This window comes from Dermacentor andersoni, chromosome 1 (genome assembly GCF_023375885.2).
Source record: "Dermacentor andersoni chromosome 1, qqDerAnde1_hic_scaffold, whole genome shotgun sequence".
In the NCBI taxonomy this organism is placed as follows: Eukaryota; Metazoa; Arthropoda; class Arachnida; order Ixodida; family Ixodidae; genus Dermacentor; species Dermacentor andersoni.
Window position 1 is genome coordinate 172741165 of NC_092814.1, and position 8899 is coordinate 172750063.

General features: G+C 45.6%; 1 long non-coding RNA gene and 2 other non-coding genes across 3 annotated transcripts; 2 read left to right on the plus strand and 1 right to left on the minus strand.

The window, feature by feature from the left end:
* Positions 1-248: 248 nt before the first annotated feature.
* TRNAA-CGC (transfer RNA alanine (anticodon CGC)) lies at positions 249-321 on the minus strand. The gene has a single exon. It is a non-coding gene; the product is annotated as a tRNA-Ala (tRNA).
* A 437-nt stretch (positions 322-758) lies between these two features.
* Positions 759-831, plus strand: TRNAA-CGC (transfer RNA alanine (anticodon CGC)). Its single transcript has one exon. It is a non-coding gene; the product is annotated as a tRNA-Ala (tRNA).
* A 4616-nt stretch (positions 832-5447) lies between these two features.
* On the plus strand, positions 5448-7935 carry LOC129380751 (uncharacterized). The gene is made up of 3 exons (XR_008608923.1): positions 5448-5549; positions 5682-7476; positions 7545-7935. It is a non-coding gene; the product is annotated as an uncharacterized lncRNA (long non-coding RNA).
* Positions 7936-8899: the final 964 nt, after the last annotated feature.

Consider the following 8899-nt stretch of genomic DNA (forward strand, 5'->3'; position numbering starts at 1 on the left):
AGTGACGTCTATGCACAAGCAACTGCGTTTCTATTACTTTTTGTATTTAACTTACACTTTCGAGAGTTCTCATACTCTCCGATTAAGTAAGTTTACTGTGCCCACTAAGTGTGACCATGCTCCAGTAGTATCATAAGAAGCCAACAAACAAAGACACCAAGGACAACACAGGGGAAATTACTTGTACTTACTACTTGAATTAAAGAAAGGATAAATTAATGGAATTGAAAGTGGATGAAAAAGCAACTTGCCGCAGGTGGGGAACGATCCCACGTCTTCGCATTGCGCGTGCGATGCTCTAACCAATTGAGCTACCGCGGCGCCGTTTTCCCATCCACTTTCCGGGGTATTTATGTGTTACTGCTAGAACTAACCCTGGGAGTGTTAGCCAGCACCAGCCACTCACAAACCTTGGCGGCAGATGTGGAACATCCTATGTTGTCCTTGGCGTCATTGTTTGTTGGCTTCTTATGATATGATTAATAAAAATCGGTCCCCCTCGGTTAACCCCCTTTCTTCTCGTTCATCACTTAACGAAGGTCTCGAATCCGGCAACATTGATGCCTTCAGGTAGCATGTGTGGGTTTAATGACCAGTTGCCTTCACCTGAACAAAATCACGTACTCGTAACGCCTGCGGCAGGAAGGATGTTCCACATCCGCAGCCAAAGTTTGTGAGTGGCTGGTGCTGGCTAACACTCCCAGGGTTAGTTCTAGCAGTAACACATAAATACCCCGGAAAGTGGATGGGAAAACGGCGCCGCGGTAGCTCAATTGGTTAGAGCATCGCACGCGCAATGCGAAGACTTGGGATCGTTCCCCACCTGCGGCAAGTTGCTTTTTCATCCACTTTCACTTCCATTAATTTATCCTTTCTTTAATTCAAGTAGTAAGTACAAGTAATTTCCCCTGTGTTGTCCTTGGTGTCTTTGTTTGTTGGCTTCTTATGATACGATTAATAAAAATCGGGCCCCTCGGTTAGCTCCCTTTCTTGTAGTTCATACTCCTGTAGCGGCAGATAAGCTCTCATCTCCAAAATAAAGTTTAATACGAGACACTCAGTTACTCCCACATAAAAAGGGTTGCCAGAACTTTCCTTGTTCTTGGAGTCTGAACAGTGATCGATGCATTGGTTAGGATCAATCGATGGATCCCTGCAAGGGTTTTTGCCCGAGTCGTTCCTTGCAAGATTCACCAAAGAGCCATCTGTAAAATAAAGTTAATCTCTCTCTTTCTCTCTCCTGCAAGGCCTTTAATATTCGCGGCCAATGCAGATTTCACTGATATAGTTTCCATTGTGTTGTGGACCTGACATGTACGAATGACACAAGGTGATCACGAAGTTTTTTTTTTTCCTTCTTTTTTTTTGCGCAGACCCCGATGCACCGGATGCAATACTCACCGGATTTCGCTCCTTCCAATACGGGCAGTACTACACGGATGCGAACACCTTCTGTCTAACATATCGTCAAGCGCCAGCAGTGACGCCGACAAACATGGTGGATGGTGGCACAAAACTCGAGTCACGCGATGAACCGCTCGCGTACATCCCGTATCAAGCAGCGGGAAGCGCAGCTGCTCTGTACGTGCGCCTCAGCTCGGATTTCAGCGGCGTGTATCCTTGCCGCCATCGCGGCGATGCCAACCTCACGCATTGTGGGGAGCGGCTTGGGCAGCCAGGTTGCCTGTGCGTACGGCACACAGTGCACTGCTTCGTAAACAATAACAAGTGAGCAAATAAAAACAAACCACACAAAGGGAACGTATGCAGGACTATATATCGCTCGTCCTGTTCATTTGGTGGCGGCGCATATTTATCCCCGTGAACAGGCCTACGTGAAATTTTTGATGCGCCGAGTTTGATACCTCGAAATGCCGATTTAAGCGCCTAAAACGGCATGAAACCCATATCATCGTACGTCCAGAAGCGAAGTTTCCCAGTTGCGGAAAGTTCAGCAAGCCAATTCCGAATGAATTACTATACTAAATAATTTTGAATCAAATAACTTTTTTTTTTTTTTCGGTACAAACGTATGCTCTCCGTGGCCGGAAATCACCGAGTATATATGGCCAAATAGAATGTCTTAACAGTATATTTTCTCCACTCGCAGCACTCTGCACTGCGGCGCTGACATAGGCGAAAAAGCTTTCGAGCGCTTGACGCCTTTTCAGCTACGAACAAAAGGAGCGCGTGTGCCCGACAAACGTATCGCAGATGACGCAGGGCTGATGAGCAGGCAGATCCGATTTCCTGGCGTCACGCACAATTCACTCGCGGTTTCTCCATCGCGCACTCTTTCCTTTCTTTTCTTCCCTGTCCGCCGTCGGTAACGCGACGTCAGGGGCATATGACAGCGATATTCCTCGGAGTACGAAACACAACACCGAAACCACCTGTGACTCATGCTGATGCAGAACTCGCATAGAGAGGATCGCCCATTAAGTACATGTAGATCATGTGCTCATCACCTGATCCGCCTATGGGAATCAAAATGGGTCTGGGGAACGGAGGAGGGGAGTGAAAAGACCGGAAGCGAGAGAACAGCGCACTTCATAACATTTTCGCCGAAAGCCTCGATATGCTGCATCGTCGACGTATAGCATCAATAATGGAGCAATTTACGAAAAAATCGTCTCGCGAAAGTGGCGCGACGGCGTCGTACGTGGTATGTGCTAGGCTGGCTTGTACTACGATAACGACAATGACAAAAAAAATAACAAACTTCAGGAGGTAACGTGAGTAACAAGGCTGCAAAATAAAATTGAAGTAATATGTGTGAAGTAATATGCAACAAATAGGTGTAACAGTTTCAAAAGGGGAGCACAAAGCAGCCAGCCTCGTCATGGCAGTTCTGGCATATCTCGTGGTGAAACGGACATATTTAAACGACCGTGAAACAAAAACACAAAGCGAATATTTTTAACATCGTCATTCTACTTGTTCCAGTACACTGTTCCTGTAAGCTTCAGGGTGGCGTCCATAATTGGCGCATACTCTTGGTACTCTGGCGGAGAGCCACAGTCATTAGTATTATTTTCGACTAGTTATTTAAACCATGACTGAGAGGCCACTGTTATGGGAAGTGCTCGACATCTATTTTTTAAATTTGACTTAGCGCTCTTAACGCTTTAGTTTTGATACCATAAGTTTTCCAGCATGCCGAACCACAGGAGACCGTTAGGCAGGACAGGATTAGGGAAAATGGGGGCCCTGGCCTGATTCTCACGCAGCCCCCCCCCCCCCCCCCCTCTGCCTTTCCCCTCTTGGTCGGTTCCACTACCCCAGCGCTACACGTCTGGAATACACCCCAGGCTTCGTTTCAACTGCACCAAGTTAAAAACGAACAAAGTGTGATCAATGGAATTCATGCGACAGTAATGCATTAGCATTACTTTTACAGCACACAGAACACAAACGTAGCCAGTAAGGCGACTATCGGAACACGTGACCACGTGGACCGAGCGCACGTGGCCGAGCACCAACTGCGTGGGGCGCGGGGCATTCCGGCGCACCGCGCTCGCCGCCTCCGCTGTTGGCGCCGTACACAAAGCGACAGGCGGGCCTTCGTTCGCATGACTTCTTTCCATCCCCTTTTCCCCCTGTGCAGCGCGGTTGAGGTGTCCTCAACGGAGAGACAGTTACTGTGCTGCACTTCATCCCATATTTTCAACCCCCTCCCATTAAGAATCTCCCCTCGTTCGCATGACCGTTCTAATGAAGAAAAATCAGGCTGAGCCAGCTTCCTGAAGGCCCTACAGTTGCGTTCGGTGCTTCGGTGGCGATTATTAAAGAGAAACGCTAGTTAATAAGTTAATAATCTAATAAGGTTAATTTTTTAAACTTTTATGCTGCACTTTTAGGGCACATTGGAATAGCAGAATTTAAGACCTGGCTATATGTAACCAATCCCAAGGTTGGGGGGGGGGGGGGGGGGGGAGAACGAGCACAAAAATATCGCAAGTTCGCTGCAGGCTGAAGAAATGTGCGCTTTTATTCTCTTTGTCCCGCATTTACGCTCGTCGCTCGCTCTTCGCTCTGAAACTGCGTGAAAAACGCGGATTTTTTTCAGCGACCAGCGTCACGCGTGCGATTTTTCACGCGTGTTATTTCCTTCCTCTTATTTTTTTTTCAAGTGATTATCTGGTGGCAGGGCTTCAATTCTGCTTTTCCATTATTCCCAAAATTAATTTAATTACCTGATGAACAGTTAACGAGTCTTTCCATTTCTCAGCGGCCGCCGAAACACCCAATGAGCCGGCTTTTTTTTTAATTGGCGTAGTAAAAGAAAACGTCATTATAATTATAAGGGAAATTAGAAAATTTGATCGAAGCGTTTGCTGCTGTGAAACACCAACAACTGGTTCACTTTATCTGCATTCTGCTTTCCGAAAACGCCTGGCTTTGTTTGGACCACTACTGTTTGGATATTTGGACCACTGTTTGGACCACTTGTAGCGTCAAGGGCACTATGGGAACTACACGAGGGTCAGTTTAGGTCAGTTTCGGTTTTGGATGCCATGTGCTGCCGTGGCCTCCGAGATTGCGCACTCCAGTGCTGCCCAGTTAGACACAGTGGCCGCAGTGTGGTTCCGCGACTCCGTTTGGCAATCTTTGCATCTGACCGCTCGGAAAACGGCCTCTGGCTGATGGGTCTAAACGAAGTTACATTAGGCGGGGACCCAGTATCCTCCGGCTTTTCTTGCTTCATACGTGTCGTCCGAAGTTCCAGTAGTTCCAATATTAAGCAATGGGCCCTTTTTCCCTGCTCTCGGAGTGAAGTCCCTGGGCTGCATGGCTCCTTAGCCCCCCCCCTCTCCTTAATACAGCGCTGCTGTCAGACGGCAATCCAGTAACTCAAGCGCCTCAACATGCCTCGTATGCAACCCGCATGGCCTTCCCGAGCATTCAGCCATGTACGTCATCGTCCCTACGTTGCCTGAACCTTTGGCGACGCCACACTGTCACGTGCGCGATGCTATATGCAGCCCGACGCTTGACGTGGGTTGGAAACTCCTGCATTTACTCAAGCTGAAATAATGAAACCAAGCGCGCGGCGATCGCACTGCGATGAGGCATCTTGGCCTCAAAGCACGTTGCGGCGATAGTCCAACGGTTGTATCCATAGAGTTAGTATAATAAACTCTAGAGGAAAAGCTGGCCCGAAAAAGTGGGAACCGCTAGGGCGCCGCCCTGTTGCTACTGGTCAATGTGGCCAGCGCAGTTATTATTGAGAGAGCTGAAAACAAGTACAAGTCACCTTATGCTTTGTCATCTAAAAACGCATACCTGATGGCTTTATGAAGGCGATGCGTTAATATTAAGTTTACAGAAAGCGATTGATAAGTGCGTGACTTATGTAAATCACGATGTACGCATTTATGGAATAAAGGATGACACGAATTTCGGTTTCGAATTTGATTTTTGGATGCGTAGTAGTTTCGTACAGTTTAGGTTTGGCATGCTATCGCGCATCAACATCGGACGCTATGGCACATTCATGCCTTTTGTGCCACCCAAGCCCCGAAGTGCTCTGGCATATACCTTCACATGTAAGTAAACGAATGTATCTTCTTGTTCAGAACATCACGCGAGTAGACAGCTCTTGTGATGCATCACAATCGTTTGAGAAGCGTCACAGTAGAGAACTTTTTTTACATGCGGAGCGGTGTTTTTATTTTCAGGTTTCCCTTCAGTAGGAAATTGCTAGACCAGCGCACCGGAATTGTACTGGCGAATCCACAAGCAAGCCATAGAATCTGTGTAATTGTTGCACTTTGAACAATCATGCTTCTACAAAGGCCACAGCAGAAAAACAGCCCGATTCTGAGTATTTCTGTGCCACGAAGCAACCAAGAGGCGAGTGCTTAATAAGGACGGAATCGAGTGCATGAACCCACATATCAATAGCGTAGGCGTTTTATTAACTGTGCAATATTTTCAACACTTCCTTGCATGTCATTTCATGTGGCATATATCTTTTCTGGTCACAAATTTGTGCAGCGAATCTGTTTGCATGATCGACTCCGGGCCTGTGGGGCCGCTCACTTGCGCTTGATGCCGAGTCTTTTACATGTATCCATAAGCTGCAGATATGCACATCAGATCCCTACAAGCATTTTCAAAATACAATTATTTTACACAACACGCACATGTGCAATACTGACAATCTCAAATACCACTAAGCAGCTGAGACACATTTTTGTTGAGTATACTCGCAGGTAAAATAAGTAGATCATGTGGACAGCTCCAGCTCATTTTCCTTAATTTAGTGTGTACAATGAGTATGCAAAAATAACTTTTTTTCTCGCGCGCCGATTATTTTGCTGTATAAGCAAGAGAACTCACCACGTTAGTGTAACATATGTTCTACATCACACTAATATGCGCTTTAATTTATCAAGTGAGATGAGTTACTATTATGGCTCATTCAGTCCAATCACACTGCAAGCTACATTCATCAATCTTCTATTGGATATTGCAAATGTTTAATGAAACATGTTTCCCTGTTATGCAGATATGCAATGGCAAGCCCTTCTGTGTGTTCCAAAGGTAAAATTTAAGCTCTAAATTAAAGAAGACAACTCTACTCAAAAACAACAAGCAAAAATGGTGAATACATAGTATCAGAAGCCCAAGGTACAGAAATTATGAGAAGTGTCGAATGATTTTAAGAAAGAATGGTATTTGAAAATGCAAGACTCTTTAGTGGAGGTCAAGCAAGTCAATATAGGTAGAATACTCTGCAAAATTACTCGGGTGATGGGATGGCAAACAATGGGCCAGGAAATGCGTTGTTTTTCTGCAAAACAAAAGCTGATGATTGTCATTACATAAGTCACTTTAGCATCATGAGGCTGCTGCTTGATAAATTCAGAAACAAACCAAAAAACAAGACACGCAAAAATAAAAAAAAAACAATTCTCACATATACAAAATAAGGTTCTATGTAGTTCTCAATTTAATGATGCTCTCTCCACACTGGGATAAATAAAAAGAAACGGATCACATCTAATGTAGACATATCAGACGCCTTGTGAAAGACTAAAGGAAAAATTCAGTGTCGAGCTATGGCACTTGCCGCATAGATGTGGGGGGCCTTGCACCAGTAGTGATAGTTACCACTGCATTTAGAAATTGAAAGCATTCATGCAGACAAGGATGATTCTTTATATTTTTGGCTACCACTTCAAATGCCTCTACCAAGTGTTACAATGCTGCACGCAGCCATGCTAAGGATCTCACAGCAACACTTGCAGGTAAAAAGCAAAAGCAGTCAAAGTGCTGGTGTATTCTGGACACTATGTTTGAAAACTTTTAGGCAGAAAGAGTGCAAGAAGCAGACATAACAACTGCATTTATTTCCATAATTCCCCATTTGAATGGCCTTTTCTTTTTGCTTAGACAATGCCTACGCCTAGCCACAGCAGCTCCCTCATGCAGAATCCGCAAGCCAAGAGGCCGTGGAGGCAAATGAAGGTAAGAGGCAAGAAGCAATAGCTTCGGTATTGACATTAATCTAATTTCTTTCTTTTTCTTACATTTAGGCAGCCAGCACACCTCGAACCGCCACCTTGACTGCGGGTGTGTCAGCAGATTCCTGTTGTACATATATATGCTCATAATAAACTTCAGTAAACTTGAACTTGATAATAAACTTGAAGGCAAATGGGACATTGATGCATTGCTTTTTTGAACATTTAGTGTACACATAAACGTTATACTTTGCAGTGCTACAGAGCGTATTTTGAAGCTTCCCTCTATATTTTGCACCTTTAATTACGTATGTGTTGTGTGGCCCTCAATGCAGTTCATTGTAGCAGCTGCTTTGCCTATGTATTGCACATTGGATTAAGCTTGTGATATCCACATGTGCAAAAGGCCTATACTTCTCTCACATATACAAAATAAGGTTCTATGTAGTTCTCAGTGTTACAATAAAAAATAAACACGATATGATCGTGGAATTGTGTTTATTACAGTAATTCCTGGCAGTTATTGACAAGTTGACAACTTGAACTTGTCAATCGGTCATGGGAATGAATTTATGTATACATATAGGAAAAAAAGGGGGTATGTGTGTGTTTGTAGGGGGGGGGGGGGGGGTATAGGATTAGGGCGGTACGAAAAAATTTACCTACACCGTCCTATAGACCCATTCCTTTAAGGTACCGTAACAAAACGTATTATGCATAAAGTTCATACAACTAACTCTGATATTAGTACACACGCCAGGCGACGCGAGCTACATTTGCCATGACTCGCATTCGCGACTGCACCGGATGCCCTCCATATTATTCTGGTTAATCTTGCTCACTGCACCGAGGCAAAAGAAAGATCATGGGCGCAGGTGCTTTTAAAGTATCTCGACCTTGCGAGGCACCGCTGCGCGTGCTAGGAGAGCTGTCCGTGCGAACACTTCCTGGCACACACCTGCCTCGGCGGCCCCAACCTACGTACCGTTCTGCTTAGAGCTTTGATTCCCCCCCCCCCCCCCCCCCTCCCGTCCCTTGGGTGCCCTGGAGTTCCTGCGCCGTCTGCTTTATTATAATCTCAGGTGCTCTCCTGAGACTTCCGTTGGTCGGTTACATGTGCCTTACAGCTGGATCAGTACTTGTAATAATAGAAAAAAAAAATCGTCGCGACGATAGATCGCGACAGCAGCTTCTGCAATATACTGCGCCCGTGCGAAGAGAATTACGGAACGCCAACGAGGAATCTGACCACAGCTTCGAGCTCCTAACCGTTAACCTCGTCGAGTGACACTCCTGTAACAGGCGTGACCGCTGAAAACCGCATACCGCCGGAAACTTCAACAGGATCATCCTTCGGTTGCATAACTGCCATCTGCACGGCCAACATCGACCACACCCACACCATCTCGCAACATAGAATAAACAGC